The sequence below is a fragment of the Perognathus longimembris genome, chromosome 15 (genome assembly GCF_023159225.1).
Source record: "Perognathus longimembris pacificus isolate PPM17 chromosome 15, ASM2315922v1, whole genome shotgun sequence".
Lineage (NCBI taxonomy): Eukaryota > Metazoa > Chordata > Mammalia > Rodentia > Heteromyidae > Perognathus > Perognathus longimembris.
In genome coordinates, this window is record NC_063175.1 from 49,633,656 (window position 1) to 49,653,865 (window position 20,210).

The window sequence follows — 20,210 nt, forward strand, 5'->3', positions numbered from 1 at the left end:
TCCAATTCCCGCCACAGCACTTTTGATAAAAAAAAACAAAAAAGCCAATTGTTTCAAATAAAACAGGAAGAGCTTCTGTACCTCCCACTGGTGCCATCTGGGCGTCTTGGTTGCTGACTTAGTTGACTTAAGTGAAATAGGCACCCAAGCATGAGGGGACTGTTGGGCAAATTCAGACTCTGAGCTGCTCGAGAACTGCTGTGTAATCTTCCCACTCTACAGACCCATGGTGGCGTAAGGGGTGGCAGCGTAGATCAGAGTCATAGAACCCCCCCCCTCCAGCCACCCCCCACCAGGCCAGGCTACAGAGACCTGGGAGGGAATTGCAACAAACCACCAGGGGGTGAGCACTGTTGTGTATATCATAGACGGAACTAATCAAGGTCATATTGAAGTAGGGGGGGTCCCTTCTTTTGTGCTGGTCCTGGGGCTTGAACTCAGGATATGGGTGCTGTCCCTGAGCTTTTGTGCTCAAGGCTAGCACTCACTCTACCATTTAAACCACAGCTCCACCTCTGGTTTCACAAAGGGCTGGAATCACAAAGGTCTTAGGAGCTCTGGGCCAGATACTGAGAGAATAGACGAAATAGAGGTGTCTTACTATGTTGCCATGTCATACCTAAAACCTTCCGCCAAACTGCCAGCACACATACTCCACAGCTACCAGGAGCCACTCTGGAAAGCTACATCGACTAAACATCATCCCACCCTCTGTCAGCTTGAAAATCTTAAACACCACTGAAATGAAATTTAAGGTTTCTTTTTCAGATTTAAATGTCTACTTATTTCAAAATGAATTAGGAGTTCTCTGGGTTTCATAATGTTTAATTCATTAATGATAACTACAGCTCAAAAATTTTGAAAGGAAATTGCTTCCAGGATGAAATTATATGCAAAATTCGAAGCAGTGATTCATGCCCGCTCCTACCTAAATTACTAATCCATCTGACAAACCTGGTTGGCGACAGATAGAAGAAAAAAGAATAAAAGAAAAAGAACTGCAAGTTTCCCCGTTGCTTTCCTTTTTTTTAATTTTAAATAACTCTATTATCTTTAAATAGTTGTACAAAGGGTTTCTGTTCAATAAATTAATTTATAAGTTTGATAATGATGCTCCTTGTATTGTTCTTCCCGACTTTTCCCAAGCCCACCTATGCCCTCAAGTTATAGGGATCCAGCTGTACATATATACACTAAATACAATGACTGAATTTGCCTAGTCTACCTCTCCCCATTTGTCTGCCCCTCCTTAATCCCAAACCCAACCAAACATGTTTCAGCCTCCTGTTATTCATTTTGTTAAGCCATTCATTGTCCATAAGAGCAAACTTCAGTCCATTTGTTTTTATATATGCATTTGATCCACAACATTCTCACATGTGCTCATCATTTCGAGCTAACTTCTGCATGAGAGAAAACATGTGTCACTTGTCTCTCTGAGCCTGGCTTAGCCCCGCTGCCTTTATATATTCTGCTGCAATGTTTTGCATATTGTCTAAGCCCAAGTTTCCATACTCTCCTCCCACCCCCAGAAACCTCCATTCTGTTTTAGAGTTCCCTCGTTTCTAATACCACAAAGACATTCATAGAAACAGACTGATACTTCGGTTGCTCAAAAAAAGTTATCTGTGGGGCACTGGTAGCTCATGCCTGTAATCTTAGCTGCTCAGGAGATCTGAGGATCAGGGTTCAAAGCCAGCCAGGGCAAGAAAGTCCGAGAGACTCTTATCATCAATTAACCACCAGAAAACCAGAAGTAGCCCTTGGCTCACAGTAGTAGAGCTAGAGCATTAGCCTTGAGCACAAAAGCTGAGGGACAGTGCCCAGGCCCTGAGATGAAGACCCACGATTGACCAAAACAGAAAAAAAAGTTCTCTCAACACTGAACTTAGTGCAACAGGGTCTGAAGGGAGAAGCAAAAACGTCTGCAGTGTCGGTTCGAATCCCCAAAGAACTCTACATAAAACCTTTCTAAAACTCAAGGGGGAAAAGGCCATTTTCTCCTCATTGCAAAGAAGACTCGCCAGCTGGGACACAATCCCCCATCTCTTGTTTGATCAACGGGCATTGGGGTAACCATGCTTCCAGAAACTGGTACAGCACTTCCGAAATCTCACCAAGCCTGGGTTAGTTATTCTGCCTCTTGCATTTCTCAGGTCTGTTCCCGTCCCCATGTGGGGTCACACTGTCTACAGAGGATGAGGGGAGACGACGTTCATGACTGTAGAACCTCTCTTTCCAGAGCTCAGCCGTCAGGCGTGGGGGGCTCAGGCTTGTAGTCTTAGCTCTTCAGGAGGCTGAGCGGTGAGGATCAATCACAGTAGGAAGCCAGCCTGCATAGGGAAGTCCTTGAGAGTCTTATCTCTGATGATTCACCAAAACAGCCAGAAGCAAAGGCTCCAGTGCGAGAGTGCCTGCCTTGAGTGAGAAGGCGAAGGGATTGGGGCCCACGCTCTGACTAGGAGCTCCAAGAATGACACACACACGCCATTAAAAAACAACAACACAAAAACCAGCTCTGCAAATGAGGTTCCCGTCACCAAACTCCTCCCAGCTGGAATCCTCTTCTCCCTAGCTCCCCAAAGATGCCAGGTGCTTTACTATGAAGCTTCACCCTCAGGACAACGCCAGGGAAGGCCCCAGGACGGGGACAAGAGCAGCACAACTCAGGGACGGGCCCACGGTAGGCCCTCAGGGCCAGACTGACACCCACACTCCATCTGAGGCTGAAAGTTGTCAGAAGCCACCTTCTAGCCATACTTCCAAGGAAATCAGGTGTTAACATTGGTCTCCAAGGAAGATCTATATTTGTAGATAGAAAAAGAAAACCCATAACCATCTTCTGAACACACACACATACACACACACACACACACACACACACACACACACACACCCCACAGAGATATAGTCTCTTCATCCTCATGGGACGCTATCTGGAAAGGAAAGCATAAAAGGCAGGGAGCATGGCTCAAGCAGTAGAGGGCCTATCCAGCAAGCACAAGGCCCTGAGTTCAAACCCCAGTACTGAACAACAACCAAAGCTCCGAAACCTGTCCTTCTCAGTGATTCCAAAGCCTGCTACCATGTTTATGTTTCGGCCCACAACACCTTCAAGCCATTTTTTTTTTTCTCTTTAGGACATGGAGAGATGAGTCCTTTCAAGGTTACCCGGGAAAGAAGGCTAGAAGTCCTATTTTCCTGCTCTGCGTGTAGACCTCCCCTCTTCAGGTCCAACCAAAAAAAGTGAAGCCTAGGAAAAGGGGCTGGTTGCAGCCTCAGCCAAAATAGCCCCAGGATGGGGGACTGGGGAGATAAGGGCTGAGCCCCTCTCTTCTACAGTCTCCACCCCCAAGTGATAGACCAGCCTACCAGCGGTGATCACCGTTGCAGAGTGCCTTCCCTCACTACCCAGCCCCCTCCCGAAAATGCCAGGGTTCTCATCCCAGCCCATGAGGATTCGGTTCCTCACCTGAGTCCTCCAAGGGTTACAGCTACTTCAGCACAGGACTCAGGGGCACAAAACCCACAAGGAAAGAAGGGACCCAAGGGTTCCCACGGAAGGATCTACCCCCTGCCTTCTGACCTCATTTCTCCGGGTCTGCTTCTGGGTCCTGCCACGGGCAACAACTCTGAAATTCATTCATCCTCAGGTGATGCCTATGCGGCGCTTAGAGCAGACCAAGTAACACAAAAGCACTCAGGCACCTCCATCAGCTTCTCGTCCTGCGACCTCCCCAGGTAGCAGCTTCCGCTGGCCTCATCGAGGCTGAGGAACTGCTCAGGAGCCCAAGGTGGAAAAGAAGCAGAACATGACATATCGCCATCGGCCCACTAAGAGACCAGAATCCTCCTCACCATGCCGCAAGGACTCCGTCTCCCATGGTAAAATCACAGGCACTCTGCACGCTGGTAAGTCTGTATTACAGGAGTTTCTGAGGTCAGAAAGTCAACCCCAAAATGAAGATCTCCCCTGGAGCTGCAGAGCACGCCCTGGTTTACCAAATGACTTCGCTCAGTGTGAGGCTTCCTCAACCATGTTTGGGAGGTGGTAGGCTCAGGACATCTTGCCCTATTCATAGCAAAAGCTAGCCTCTTCTGAGAAGCAACCTTCCTTAGGAAGCCATCTCAGCAACAGAGGAGACACCTGAAGTCCCTTCCTCATGAATATCCTCAAAGAGACTAGGAACTTAGGACTTCGGTTAGTATCTCGGAGCCAAAAAAAAATATATTGCTAACGACTATGATAACATCTAGTTTAAAACTTTGAATTAACTCTTGGCAGTCCAATTTTTATAATCTCCTGAAACCTCATACATTTCCATGACCTGTCACAATCCATAATAAAACCTCTTTTCCTGTCTGGCTTTCCCAGACAGCAATAGAATAGTAGTTCACTATTCTACAAAGCAGGTTTCTCTCAAAATAACCTCATTATTCTTTACTTCCCCAATTATGTCACTGATATAATCACCATCATCATGATCTTAGCAGCTATTTGTTCCCCTATAATTTCCAAATGAACTTCTGGTGTAGGCACAAAGTAGCCCCAATAAGATAATTAATTACAACTCTATTATTACTAGACAGTGGCTTGAATTACAACACCAAATTTTTCAGCATTTCATTTGTAATACCATGCTCATCTTTGTAGAGAGCAAATAATGACTAAAGATTATCATTGGCTTGTCTTGTTGCTGGGAGCTTCTTCTTCGCATTGGTGCTTTTGAATAACTACTACTACAAAATTGTGAAAACCCCTTGTATTATAATGAACCACACACATCAACACTACTACCGACCCAGTCTGCAGTTTATCTTGGTGTTACTTCTTACTAGAACAATCCAGAACAATCTACCAAACTGTATTGGACTTCTGTCTGCTCATACACACAAGGATAAAAATAGAACCTACTCTTAAACAATGGTGGGAATTAAGTTGGGAAAATATTTGGAATTAGCTATTGCCTGTTATGAATTTTTTTTTAACTTATGAGAACAAATTCCAACGATATTAGGTACTCTCCATAGTTAAGACTTGGTTAAGACTACACCACTGACTGCCCTTTGCTTCTTTTCTGCTAGTACAGCAATTTCTGATTCTTCGAAAGTCAGTTAGGGCTAGGCTGCCAAATAAATCCAAGGCCCCTTTCCCCAACCCCGTTCACACTATTCTTTCACAGTCCCATGCTCCGGTCATAAAGCATCACCCTCCCCTACCACCCTGTCAATGCATATCTAGTTCCTGACCTAGAAGGGCCCCTCGCACCTGCCCCCAAGTCCAACAGTCATTACCTATGCTTCTAGCCATCCTAAAACCCTCTAGCAGGACACCACCTTCCCTCCTGTGAATTCCAGTACGACCAGGTACCCGTTCTCACTCCCGCAAGGTAACTTCATGTCTCCTGACATGAAATACTACAGCAAAGATGTCACAAGAGCACCTGCGGAGAGCTAGCCTGGGAAATGATGCTGAACCCACACAGAAAACTAAAGCAGTGATGCCAAGACTTGGCAATCACCATGTACAGATGTTAGCTGAAGAGACGGCCTGGGAGAATGCAGAGTCCTGGGCAGAATGCGAGTCTGAGGCCTAATAGTAGCTTCTGCCTTTCCTTGTAGCACGAGGTGAGGATCAGGTACATACTGCATGCTAAACACCCCGAGGACCACACACATAATTGGTGTCACCGGTGTTAGCAATCGTTCGTGTTCCTATTGTGAAAATGTTTTACATGGGGAAGGGGGACACCACCAGAAATAAAGTAGGAAAGATGTCTAGCAAGACCTTTTTACTAGGAAACAATATCACCATCTTATCACCGTTACACCCAATGCACTCTATTTCCTGGTAGGGATTTAGATAGGCAGACAGACAGACAGACAGACGACAGGGTGACATTCACAGGAGGACTGAGTCCCATGTGCACAGAGCAGGCGCATGAGGCAGCTGAGCCAAACACACAAAGCGTGTTCAGCCTCCACGGGGCTTCATCCACAAATAGCCATTGTGTCCCCCAAACAACCCTGCTGCTCTCAGCCACATGGGCACGAAAAGAAACCATTCGACTTAGGCATTTTGGACAGTGGGTCAGCGTGGACTCAATGAACTGCTGAAAAAGAAATCGAGCACTCTCATACCGAATTTACAGAGAGGCAAGCTTTGTGGTTCCGCTTTTTAAAGAACATGAATCCCCCGCATTCTGCTGGCCTGAGACACCTATGAGCCTCCATGTCAAGCGCAGTTGTATCATACAGCGATTTATTTATTAATGGTGTGGGGAACAGCTGTGACAGTAGGGTATCAACATCTGTCATCAACTCCCCCCACCCCCCACAAAAAGGGAGAATGTTAAAATGCATTAAACATACATCGCTACAAATATCTCCATTTGATCTTGTGCTACACATAGAGACGCATGCACAGTGACACCCTTGATGTTTTATTACAGCTCAAAGCTGCTCATTATTCACACGTCAGAATTATGAGTGGTAGGAATAACAAATTCATCGTGTATCATCTTAAGAATTACGGCGATAAAGCTGTGTCCTCTGCTCTAAAAAAATGATTTTTCTACAAGAACAAATAAGCAACCAAAATATACATGTGTCCTGTTAGTTCTGTTTTTGTCACTCTTTCTTTCTGGTTTTTTTTGAGACAGGGTCTCAAGCCCAGGCTGGCCTCAGCCCCGCAAGCTTGACTTCTGGACCTAATGCAAGAATGGCTTACCTCTTCTTCACCACATGGTCTTCTACCCCACATGGTCCCTGGGAGGCCCAGACTCCTTCTCTGTTGTGGCGCCATCTTACCCTAGGGGTCCCAAAATCTTCTCCATGGACCACTTTGCAGAAGAACAAGCATGGGAAAAAAAGGCACTCCACGGTGAGCTGTCTCTTACTTCACACACATCCCTGGTAAGTAAGACCAGTCGTGTGGTCCCCAGTGTTTGTCATGAAACCCCTTTGATTGTCCCTACTGTAGCAACTGTCATCTAGTGGTGGGCCAGGGATGGACTCATCTCACTGCAGCCTATAGGACAGCCTCCAGCAGCCAAGAACTGCTCAGATCCAAACATTAAAACCTTGAAATGCTGGCAAGCATGTAGCCAATCTCTGCCAAAATCACACAAGACATCCACTCAGGTCTACCATCCCTTTTCACTAAGGTACACACAGATCAATCCGAGCAAACCCACACATGGGGAGTTATTCATTAATCTGCGTGTTCTTGTTCTCTCCTCTACTCATTCATCCTTAACAAGTAAACAGTCAAAAGAATTCACAGTGGAGTAGAGGAGGAACCATATATAGAAGTATCGCTCACAGGGCAAGTGGGATTCAAGAGACCAAACAGAAGGAAGGGAATTCTGCCTGTGGAAACTGGTAAAGAGCCAGAAGCAGGAAGAGGAGGAGGAGGAGGAGAAGGAATGAAGGCCTAGAAGAGGCATAACCCTCAGTTCTGCCCTTGCAGTGTTGTGCTTTGGGGTAGGGAGAGAAGGGCAGGAAGAAGTCCCAGGGAATGAAACCACATGCACAAAGGATGAGAAAAGCTGGACTTATTCTACTTACTGGTATGAGTGTGGGTGGGAGGATCGTAAGGGAGGAAGGAAAAATCAACGTTTTGTTCGAATACAGGTTTTTAGTAGTATATTTTAAAAAGTCATAGCTTCCAACATCTGACCAAATCAGGACAAACATAAGCTTTCAGAGATGTGACTCGGCCAGAAGTGTTCACCGCCCCCCCTCCCCCACCAGCCTTCACAGAAACCTAGAAGCACGTGGCAAAGCTGGGACGACAACAATATTGGAAAGGCCAGGGGCCGTGGCCCGGGTTTCATGGCAGGCTTAGCTGGAACGGTGACACAGCAATGCGGTCTAGCCTATGTTCTTACCCTTCACCTGTGGGCCATAGTCACACCTAGAGTGACGGATTGAAAGAGAAATGGAAAGTCTTTTTAAAAAAAAGGAAAGCTGGGCACTGGTGGCTCATGCCTATAATCCAAGCAACTCGAGAGACTGAGATCTGAAGTTCATGGTTCAAAGCCAGCCCTGACAGAAAAGTTCTTGAGACTCTTATCTACAGTAAATTACTCAGAAAAAAGCCAGAAGTGGCGCTGTGGCTCAAGTGGTAGAGCACTAGCCTTGAGCAGAAGCTGCTCAAGGACAGGGTCTAAGTCCTGAATTCAAGCCCAGGACTGTTGGGGAGGGGGGCAGTGAGGGGGGTGTCATTTGCTGTAACTGAGACCTCCATCTGAAAACAGCCTAAAGAGAAAGATGGTCAGGTAGGTGTGGTTCACAAAGTGCAAGGGCCTAAGCAAAAACCTCAGTAACACAGATTCACACACACACACACACACACACACACACACACACGCCATAATCCTGTGCAAGTCTCTATTCTCTTCTCTTCGCCTGTCTTCCTCTCTCAACCCATTTTCTCTGGTTTGTTGTTGTGATTACAGTTGGTCTATTTGGGTTTTTGAGACAGGGTTTTCTTAAGGAGTGCAGGCCAGCTTTAAACTCAGCCTACCAAGTCTGGGATTACAGGAAAGGCTATCCTGCCTGGCATACCATTCTACTTTTCTTATTTGTCCCTGTGAAAAACTTCGGGGAGATAAAATGTATTTAGCTATTAAGAACTATAGATTTCACCAAACACCAGTTAGCTAGCACTAACACACCTCATAAAAGAAAGATATTTGTTACATTATAAGCCAGAACCTCAAGGGGGAAACACAATGAGAAATGTGGACTCCCAAGTTGGAGTCTGGTCACATGCCTGTTCCCCTAAGCTGATGAAGGGACAACTCCAGACCCCAGGCAGGCAACTCGTCCCCAAGATCGGGTCCAAATGAAACAACGTCCACTTTTATGAAAGTGGTAACAGGACCTAGAGGCACTGCCCTTTGTATCAGTCACACATGGAACCAAACGAAAGCTTAAACAACCACAACTATAACGAATCACATTTATACTTCAAAACTGATTTATCAGCCCGGCTTTGGTGTTCATGCCTGCAATCCTAGCTGCTCAGGAGGCTGAGATCTTAGGATCTCGGTTCAAAGGCAGGAAAGTCCTGAGATTCTTTTCTCCAATTAACCACAAAAAGCTGGAAGTGGAGCTGTGGCTCAAGTGGTAGGGTGCCAGAGGACAGAGCTCAGGCCCAGAGCTAAAGCCCTAGAACCAGCACACACACACACACACACACACACACACACACACACACACACACACACACACAGATTTATCACTGTACTGGGTAAACACATTGGTTCATGCCAATAATCCCAGCTACCCAGGAGGATTGTGGTTTGAGGCCATTCCTGGGGGGGGGGGGCGCGGGGGGGCGGAGGGAACTGAGACTCCATCCCCCAAAATAGCTAGAGCAAAAAGATTAGAAAAGTGGTAGAGTGCCTGCCTCACAAGCACAAGGCCCTGTGCTCAAATACCAGCAGCTAAAAAAGAATTATTACCCACTTCCTATTTCACAAGGAATTCTAACAGCCTCCGTCAATTTCTGTTGTAGGCTGGATTTCACCAGATAGGATGTTATTGTAAGGAGAACGATAAAAGAGAGGGTTTGATATCACCATGGACAGAGATTCCACCAATAAAGCAAAGTTAAGTTCTGAAGCCTAACCTCCTTTTAGTCCTTTGTAGGAAAGACATTTTTCTCCATAAATTAGCAAATGCCTTGTGGTTTGGAGTGACTGCCCCAAGACCCATGTCCCTAATTCCTTATTTCTTTGTTACACGCTCAAGGATGTGTGAGCAATTAACTTTAATAACTCTGACTCTGGCTGAAAGAAAAGGAAACTACAGACGACCCCAAAACTCCTCGCACTGAACGAATCTTGAGTCCTGTGTGTGGAGGAATAACAGCAAGGTCTTCGGTGCCTGCCGTTGGCCCAGGTTTCCCCTCAGTAGACGAGCTCGTGACCTTCTTCTTGGCGAGGTCACAGTGGCATTGCGGCGCGTGAACGGGGGATCTGGGATGGGCACAGGCATGTATGGGAAGCAATGACGTAGTGTCTGCCAGACTACCTTCGCATGCTATGTGTAACAGATCTGGCAACTGAACTAATTACCCTGGCTGGCGATTTGCTGTAGGTTCTGCTTGCAACATGCTAACAGCCCTAGATAACCTCCCAAGGAGAAAAAACACAGAGGGTTGTCCTCTGCTAAATACTAGAAGAATCTCTGGCTTATCCCAGGGCCTTATCTGTTCCCATCAGTCCCTACAGAGTGGTAGTTTCCTTCCCTGCCCCCCCACATCATGAAATTACTCTGGAATCTTCTGGAAGAAAACACTAGGTACTGTGTATACAGTGCCCCTCTGGTCCAGCCCACGCTACGTGTTGATTTCCCACATGGACAGGATCCAGAAGCATCGTAGCTGCAAATAAAAAGACAAGGCAATGCCACTGTCTGTTAGCATTGTCTGGCACTCCAAAAGATGAGCACAAATCCCCACAAAAATAAATGCACCCCAGATAGCTCTGCAAGGTGACACTCAGACCTGCCAACCTGCAAACATGGTCCAATTAGCATGGGAGGGCACAGAGTTTAAAGGCTCAGGCATCTCAACCCAGCCTGCCCCGGGCCTCGCGTCTCCAAGGCCCCTCCCACTTTGCAGTGCAGCCTGGATGTTGTTCTTCTGAAGAATAAACGGATCCCAGCAAGTCTTCATGGAGGGCCCGCTGCAGCCCAAGCCCTGAGCAACAGCCCTGACAGGCAGGCGCCGCAACTGCCAGGCCTGGAGGGGAACTTCTGACACAGCTCGTTAACTTTCTATTTCTACTGTACGTTTGTTTATATTTACACTATAGTTAGGTTTCCTGGTCTTTATTAAAAGAGTTCTCTCCTTATTAAAAAAAAAAAGTAGTAATGGTTAAAAATGAAAAAGATCTCATTCCAAAATGTAGATTCATAAATAAAGAGCTAGACAAAGCCACACCGCCGCTCCTTTTCGTATCCTAACTCCATCTTCGACTCTCCACGGGAGCCTGGATGCCTTCCATCCGCAAAGCCAGCTTCACAAGGACACACACCAGCCACACACAAAAACCAGCCTTCCTCTAGAGAAGGGCATCGTGGCGCAATTTTCCTGACACTGGTCTGGGTTTAGCATGGAAAGTTTTGCCGGGCACGGTGGAGCTCACGGCTGTAATCCCAGCTACTCAGCCGGCTGAGGTCTGAAGAGCCCAGCTGGAAGCTCATGAGACGCATCTCCAACTAACCAGTGAGGTGTGGCTCAAACGGTAGAGTGCCAGCCTTGAGGAAAAAAGGCCAAGGCATACAGCCCAGGCTCTGAGTTCAAGCCCCAGTACCCACACACGCACACGCGCGTGCGTGCACACGCGCACACACACACGCAAGTCCCATTACCTAGGCATTCACTTTGGTCACAGGCAAACTGGGGATCACTCTATAACCAAGAAACCTGATAATACAGGAGGAGAACTCAGTCCAGACGCCCTTCCCTCAACAGGGGAAGAGAGGCCAAAGGAGAAAGGAGCCGGGTACCCAGGAAGCCGCGGGGTGCTCCCAGCGTCCTCAGACACGCTTCTCAGACTGGCTCCTCCACAGAGACTGTGTCTCCTCACACTCCAAACCAGGTAAGCAAGCCATGCAGAGGTTTACCAGCGATAAGGCGACCGTGACTACAACACACAAAAGAAATCCCCATACAAACATTGAAGGCTGCGGTTAGCTTAGTGTCTCCCCAGGTTTAGGCCAGGCCCATTTATTCAGGACCCAGCCCAATGACCGGAGGCCGGCAGATTCAAACAGGCCGGCTGCCATTCTGACTGCCTGGCATCAGAGTTGAGATTTAAGCACAAAGCCATCTTACTGCACCGGTGGCTCACGCCTGTAGTCTTAGCTAGTCAGAAGGCTGAGAGCTGAGAAAATGTTAGCAAGACAAATAAGCTGTTCGTGGTGGTATACACCTGATACCCAAGCTACACAGGAGACCATAGATAGGAAGATTTCATTCTAACGTTGGCCCCTTGTAAAGCATTAAGACTCTCCAAAATAATAATAAATATTATAATGATAATAACAACAACGGAAATAGTGAAAGCAAGAGCTGGGGATGTGGCTCAAGTGGTACCATACCTGCTTAGTGAGTGCAAGGCCCTCATCAATCCTTGCACTGCTAAAAACAGACAAAAAACTCATGCTTTAAACTTTTCAACTGAATTAAGAGCAAGTAAAATGTATGGCAAGGAATTAAGAGAAAAGTATCAGATACATTTGTCCTTCTCTCCTCTTCTAATTTTATCAAGGAAGGAAAGGAGGGAGGGAGGGAGGGAGGGAGGGAACAAGGAAGAAAGGAAGGGAGGAAGAGAAGAAGGAAGGGAGAGAGAGAAGGAAGGAGGGAGGGAGGGGAAGGAGGGAGGGAAGGAGAAAAGGAGAAATCGAGGAAGGGAGGACCAAGGGAAGAAGGGAGGGAGGGAGGGAGGGAAGGAAGGAAGGAAAAAAATTAATTATAATCACATACATTAAGCCATGGAGATTTCTGTCAGAATTGTGCCTTGCATGCAAAGAGTAAGCCCTCGTCTCTGACTAGTTTGCCTTTTGTGCGGTTTACTCACTGACACCCAAGTGTTCCATATGCTATTTTACCTACCACCCCACGTAGCATGGTTCAATAATGTACTACTCACCTACCATAACGGCCATCTTTATGCAATGAACAGGCAAATCCTCCAAAGGCCGGTGACTCTCCCTGAGCTCACCAGTCCCTTTCCATCTCCGCTATTTACCTGTAAGGAAGTAATTGGCCAACTGTAGAGCATGATCACACCAAAGACTGGTTTCAAGACAGCTTCTTCAGATCCATTCACAACCCTCTCTGAGCAGGTTTGTGGCCAATGAATGTATCCAAGCAGAGAACACAATTTCCCGCTTTCTAATAACACTGTCCAGAAGGATCAAGCACTGAGTGGCAAAGATGAGTATCATATGAAAGAGCATTCCAAAATCAAGAGGTGAGGTGACACAGATGTGCACCACAGAATCACGCAGGCCCAGGGAGGTCTGGTGGTCAGTTAGCTTCCTGTCACTCAGTCATGTCAAGCAAAGTCATCACAAGACATTTTATTAGCTCGTGAGGTGACCTAGCGCAGGAACGATCCTAACACTGCCTGCTAGATATCACCAAGGAGAGGGTGATCCTGTCTCCCTCTTCCCTCCCTTTCTTTCATTCCTTCCTTCCCTCCCCTTCCTGCATTCCTTCATTCCTTCCTTTCCTTCTTTGTCTTTCCTCCCTCCCTCCCTTCCTTCCCAGGCAAACAGAAGGTGAAAAAAAAACACATCACTAACAACTAATTATGTTACAATACAACCCCCACCCCCCCGGCCCATAGGGAGTACCTTCTTGCCTCCCAAGCATATTGGTATGCACACAGCAGCCTGGTCATTCAAATTTGAGTCACCATTTAATCATTATTAATGCAAACAGCGGAAACTCATACAAGTTTCTCTCTAACTTCCTTGAAGAGCACAGGCTGAAAGCATTTTATAATTCCTTCATCACAGTAAGTCTAAATCATTTACTGAGCACTTCGTATACATAGACATGGTAATATCTTGAGCAGGGTTCAACTTAAGTGGGGTGCTCCAGGATGGGCAATGGCTGGAAGAAGCCATGCATGAAGACTCTGGGGATGTGGCCTGGTGACAGAAGCAGCCCGGGACATCTCCTCAATGTCCCTTCTCTTACGTAAACTGGCTTGAGTGGGTTTCAGTTCCTTGCAATAAAGCAGCCTCTTTAATCATAGGGGATAATACAAGCCCTTCCATAGCAAGTGCTCCTTTTAGAATGAATGGATATGAATGAACATTAAAATGGATGAATGGCTGAATGAATCAGTCAACAAATGTTGAATGAAATGCGACGAGGTGAAGCACTGAATCGAACTTTTTTTTAATGGGAGGAAAAGAAAAGCATTTTTGGTCACGCCATGCGTGAACTCGGCAAGCGCTTTGAATGAACTATGGATTAGCCACAATGGTGAATTTGGAGTTTTCAAGTCAGAATAAAAGTTAAAGTTGCTTAACAGTTGTTAGGAAGTTTAGAATCAAGTTTCAGAGAACTCTAAAGGAAAGCCAACAATATGTACACACACACACACACACACACACACACACACACACACCCTTAAAAAGAAAAGTGAAGTTGATCAGGATACACTGTTTACAAGTGTGGAAGAGTCAAGGAAACCCCCTTGCCTAACTCATGATAATAAAAAATGAAGGAGGAGAAAGAGAAGAAGAGAAACAAAGTAAGTTGGGGAGGAAAGAGGGAAAGAGGAGGAGGAGGAGGAAGAAGAAGGAAGAAAAACAAAAAACAGCCCCCGAAAGTTATCAAGGGAGGGAATGACCATTAAAACAGCCTTCTGGCCAGGTCCTGGTGTCTTGTGCTTATTAATCCTGGCTAATCAGGAGGCTGTGATCTGAGGTTCAAAGCTAGCCTGGGCAAGAAAGACATGTCCAATCAACCAGCAAAAATGTCAGAAGTGGAGCTGTGGTAGAGTGCAAGTCTTGAATGGAAAAGCTAAGGAACAGTGCTCAGGCCCTGAGTTCATGCTTTAAGACAAAAAAATAAAAACGGGCTCCTAGTCTGAGTGCCTGTGAGGAGAAAGTCAGAAAGCCAGGGTGCCCACTGTCATAGCCCAGGGAGAAAGAAGGACCACAACTAGATGTGGCATGGATAAAATGAAGGGAGATGTAGAGACTATTGCAGTTAATCTATGAATAAGCAGATGCAGTATTAATAAGAAACCTCTCTATGCCCGTGTATCTGTCAAAGCTTGAACAACAATCTCGTCGAGCCTTGCTGAAGCGGACCTGAATGAGGCTGGAAGCCAGCGTGCCTACCTGCATTTAGAAATGGAGCGGAGCAGCCCCGTTCCCGTTCCTTGTAAGTGGGAAGAAGCAGGCGGCACCCAGGGCAGCTGCAGGTGCTGCTTCATTCTTGCTCTGCCCTGACGGTGGCACCTGTCCGTGGGCTCAATCCCTTGGCTGTGCACGGAGGTGTGCTGGCTACCCCAGGGGCTCCAGGATGCTTGCTCCGACTTACTGATGCAGGAATCAATGCGTCAAGTGGTGAAAGTACCTTCACTGATTCAGCCCCTCCGCTCTCCGGGCGCTGGCAAGGAAGCCTACAAGTCGGCTAGGCCTCCGTAGCCCCGTGTGGTCTACCGGCCTCAAGAACCAAAAGGAAATGTGGGTTTCGGAGATTCTGCTACCGACTTCTCTTTCAATCCTACATTGGCAGTGGAAGTCAACTAGAAACACAAAGTCTCAGAAACGCGTATCCCGGCTGGGATTTCCATCCTAGAGGCAGAGGCAGAACCCACCCTGTGCAGGAAGCCCAGTGCCTTCCTCCTTTCCTGTGGTGGAGACATCTACAGGTGGTACCTGGCATTACACATTCCCACCACCTGCCGCTCAAGAGGCAGGAGGGACTCAACGGCCACACAAAATAGAGAAATGTATTTTGAGATGGGCGCCAGTGGCTCACGACTATAACTCTAGCTACTGGGGAAGCTTAAGATCTGAGGATCATGGTTTGAAGCCAGCTGGGCCAGAAAAATTCACAAGACACTTGCTTCCAATTAGCCAGCAAAAAAGCTGGACGTAGAGCTGTGGTTCAAGAGGTAGAGTGTTAGCCTTGAGCCAAAAAGTTAAGGTACAGGGCCTAGACCCCGAATTCAAGACCTAGTAAAACACTATATGTATTTATGTGTGTATATGTGTGTGCGCATATATATGCATATGTATGTATGTATATATGTATGTATTTTGGAGCTCCATTCAAGATGAGTCCTTTGGGGCTTCCTTTTCCTTACGGGCCAGTCTGTGGTCGACTCCAGTTCAGCCTCAGTACCCTGACTTGGCTCTCAGATGGTCTGTGGCTACGTCTGGTCCTCTCAGCTGTCCATCTTCCAGCTCAGAACCCCCTTGGCTGACCTTTGTCACTGAGAGGAAGCTGGACAAGAAGAGGGCCTCTCCATCCTTAGGCTAACACCAGTGTCCCCTCGGTCACTATGACTTGGAGGCTAACTTGGCTACTTTACCAAGTCACCTATACAGAGAACGATGCTGAAAAGCAACTTCTCCAAGGTGACTGAGCCAGAAGCAATACCATGTTGTTCCACTCCAACTCTCTAAAGTTCTAATGTAAATATGCAGTTTATCTCAGTGTGGATGGCGATACTTAACTGGCCGGCTCTTCCCAAAGCAACGTCTCTCTGCGCACTGCCAATTTCTCACGTGACAGAGAAGGCTTCCAAACTCACCGCCCTCAGAGCCAACATCAATGTTCAAGAATTCTGCATGTCCCACGGGCCCTATGGCACAAAAAAAGCCTCTTCGCCATGAAGCTCACACCTGTAATCCTAGCTACTCAGGAGGCTGAGATCTGAGGATCACAGTTCAAAACAAGTCGGTGAGACTCATCTCCAATTAACCACCAAAAAAGCTGGAAGTACAGCTGCAGCTCAAATGGTAGAGGCACCAGCTAAGGATCCGTGTCCGGGCACGGAGTTCAAGTCCCAGTATTGGAACAACAACAACAACAAAATCCAAGTAAGGTAATAAGCCAAATCACATAAGCCAACCTTAAAGACTATTACTCCTGCCTCCACTGATGCTACCTGTTGCATTTGCTTCGGGAAGTCACCTCCTGGTGAGTCTAGGCGCACCTGATATTCTTTTTAGACCTGGGCTGTTCCAAGCAAACTCAGGAAGTCTCAGAAAAGCAGCAGATGGCAAGAGAGAGTATGTGTGTGACACCTCTGTGTTACATAACACAATCTCCTAGTGTAGGGCTGGGAAACAGCTATCAGCCCATCACTCCTGAATACACCAGTATTCCAAACAGGACCAAAAAAAAAAAAGGAAGATGACTACATTTTTGCTAACTAGTATATGATCTTGTTCAATCAGTGCTCTGGGACACAAAATACCTGGAAGCACCCAGGCAGACCCTGTAGGAGACAATGAAGACCCTCTCTCTTCTGGGCCAGATCGGTGTGAAAAGCACCAGAGATGCTCACCCAAACCCAGTTCTCCTGTTTCTACTCAGAAACATGAAGCTGTGGTTCCGCAAGGTCACCTAAGTGTGAGGGGCTGGAGTGGTATACGGCCCTTCCAGGTGGGGGGTTGGGTCACACAGCTGCTGGAGTAACAGCCAGCAGTATTTCCTTTCCAGTTCTGCAGTCATCCACAACCAAGCTTGTCAGAGATGCTGGACAGACAGCCTCAAACAAAACCAAACTGAATTTAGCGCTGAGATGTGGAGATCGTTGTTACCACATCATACATAATCTAACCTCTGTTGCGGATATGTCATTGCTGTAAGAGAGAGAGACAGAGAGAGACAGAGACAGACGGAGAGAGAGACAGAGACAGAGAGAGACCTACAAAAAGTCTCTCCACCCCTAACCTGTTTTCTAAAGGAAGTAGTACCAAAAAGCAGGATTTGTCTCAAAACGGAAGGGCATCTGGGACTACACAGCACCTTGAGTTGAGAAAGGTAAAGTACAAGCAGGACAGAATGGAAGAAGAAAGGGGAAGCCGAATGACCCCAGCCCCAGCCATTCTGAGAGCAAGAACTCCCCAGGGAAAGAGGCGTTCAAGCCCAGGCTGGATCAACACACCTCCTTCCCCAGAAGCTCTAAGGAACCAGTGGCAACCAAGCCCCCAATTCTCCACCTCCCTGGAAGCTTCCTGGAGGTGATTCCCTTTTGTGTCTAGCCTTCACCCACACCCCTTGACACTTCTCACAGGCTCTTCTCTATCCGCTGCCCATAAACACCTGCTGAAGGAATGAATGAATGAACTATTGAGAAAGGTGCTAGAACCAAAGACAGGCTTTTCCAAGCTACAGCTAAACACATTGCTGCAGGCACCTGGAGGTAGGGAGCCTCCTTCTTAAAAAAAAAAAAAAAAAGACATCAATACAGTGCTTTATTAAGATTTACTACTGTACACAACTTAATGCCACAATGAAAGCTAGCCCTGTACTGTAGCTATGTCGGTTCTTGGACGTGCATTTGCATGTGCAAGCAGTAGTTGTCCCACGTGGAATTTTGTGAGTGAGGAATGATTTCTCCAGTGTGTTTTTTTAAAGCCACACCCTGGTTTCTGTTGCATTATTACATTCTCTATTATCCTATCATGTGGGTCTTCCTCATACAGCAACACAACAGTACACACCCTGGATTACTGCTGACATTGATATCATTTGTCGAAATACCTCTCTCCTGGCACCAAATTACTAAAGTTAATGGCCTTTGTTTCATCTGGGACTACATAACTGCTTCTCCCAGTGATACAAAAATGTCTTTAGTAAAAAAAATAAATGCAGGCACCATTTGCTGTTTTTAAAGTCTTCCAAAACGAAGCTACCCTAGAGGTAAATGAGACACATTAAACTTTATTTTTCAAGGGATTGGGGGGGGGGGGGGGAGGCAGAGAGAGGCTTCAAGAACATCTGCCATGCCCTGTGTCCTGGCAGCTGCAGAGTAAAGCTTTAGTAGCCTTTGGCCCTCAGCAATCTGTCTCCCAGGACAAGAACCCCAGAGCCCATTTTCATACCAATTCATATTTCAGCCTACTTGGGTGGGATGATCAGGGCTCTGCCCTCTAGGACAGAAGGCCACGGCCAAGGTGAACTGCGAAGTCTGAAGGTTAAGTCTTCCAGACTCCCAGTCACCTTAACCCCTGGCCTGGTTAGGTGGACATACAAACAGAACTATCCTTGGAAAGAGAAAGAACAGGCCAGAGTTTTTGGGAAAAGAACCAACAACCTAAAATAAAATAAAACGCAAAATGAGTCTAATGGTTCGTGACCACATCAAAGAGAACTGAAGGCCCCGGTTTCTCTATTTTCTTTCTAGTCCCCCAACAACCCTCCTAGCCACCCACCGAGGGGCTGAACTACCAGCCCCACTGTCTTGATATTGAAACACTGCTCGCAGTGAAAGGCTAGGGAAAAGACATGACCATCTCATAAGAAGGTCACAGCATTTGGCCAAAGCCCTCACTGAGCACTGTCAGATTTATGATGGAGCCTTACAAGGAGACCTGTCAACCAATAAGAAATGCCCCAACTAGAGAGTGAAGCCCACAGATATTCCTATAGGTAAGAAAGCTGCTGCCTTCCATCCAACCACCCCCCCTCCCATTCCAAAACACCTGCCTGTGGACTGATCAGATGAAAATACCCATCAACCAGGTGGCAGCCATACAACCTCCATCCAGGGCACCCCGTCCCCCAACGACCTCTTCAAAAGGAAGAAATGAAGTCATCCGTCATTTCTTCCTCTGAATCTAGAGTTTCAGCAGTCCGGGCTCCTTTCCGATACTTGGGAACTGCTCTTGAGATGCAGCCGCCTCCCCAGCAGCCCCGCGCCAGCACTGGTGGGGGGAAGGGGGGGTCCCCAAAATGACCCAGAGGATGCACGCCAGCGGCTCCCCAGATGGTCGAGCTTTACCTGAATCTGTCACGAGTCCCTTTCACCCCCTTCTGCGTGATGACATCAGGTGGAAGCGGTTCGCGGAGGCCGCCGAGCAGGAGAGAGGCACAATCGAGTCTGAGCTTTGTTCGGCCTGCAGTGAAATGCACGCAGGAAGGGTTAGACACGCGCAGCTCCCGGAGACGAAATCCAAGCGACCTCCCCGATGGGGGGGTGAGGTGGGGGGGGGGGAAACGGGGAGCGGCCAGGGGGTGCGGGGACGGCGGGACCAGGAGGGGGCGTAACGCTGCCAACCGCCTGTCTGGGATCAATAACCACCTCCCCCCCCCTCTCCACCCCCCCCCAGACGCCTCCACTCCGCAGTCTCCTCCCCCTCCCCCAAGTTCCCCCGGCAGCAAACCTACTCGCGACCGACCGGAATCCCTCGGAAAGCCAGGAATCCGGGCAGCGGCGGCACACGGGGTGAACCCCGTCTTCAGGGAATGCGGGGTGCCCCCGGGCGCGCCCGCCCAGACCCACGCCCCAAGCGTCGCAGCCGCCAGCGCCCGGCCACCTCGTCCACTCGCCGTCCCCGTGTGGTCGTGGATTTCTCCACTTTCCCCCCAGAGCCGCCGTGCCGCGCTCCCCGCCCCCTCCACCACACCCCTACTACAGAAGGGATCGGGGGGGGGCCCGGGGGTGGGGGGCCGCCGCCGTCCGAGCAGCACCCCACCGATC

General features: G+C 47.8%; 1 protein-coding gene and 1 long non-coding RNA gene across 3 annotated transcripts in view; one reads left to right on the plus strand and one right to left on the minus strand.

Annotated features, from left to right (window-relative positions):
- The window catches only part of Rnf152 (ring finger protein 152), a 62,717-nt gene extending 43,120 nt beyond the window's left edge, over positions 1-19,597 (minus strand). For both annotated transcript variants that reach the window (XR_007213432.1, XM_048363636.1), the window contains exon 1: positions 19,512-19,597. The gene's annotated coding sequence lies outside the window, so the exon portion shown is untranslated. The remainder of the gene's footprint in view (positions 1-19,511) is intronic.
- Positions 8,364-10,863, plus strand: LOC125364176. The gene is made up of 2 exons (XR_007213434.1): positions 8,364-8,845; positions 9,563-10,863. It is a non-coding gene; the product is annotated as an uncharacterized LOC125364176 (long non-coding RNA).
- Positions 19,598-20,210: the final 613 nt, after the last annotated feature.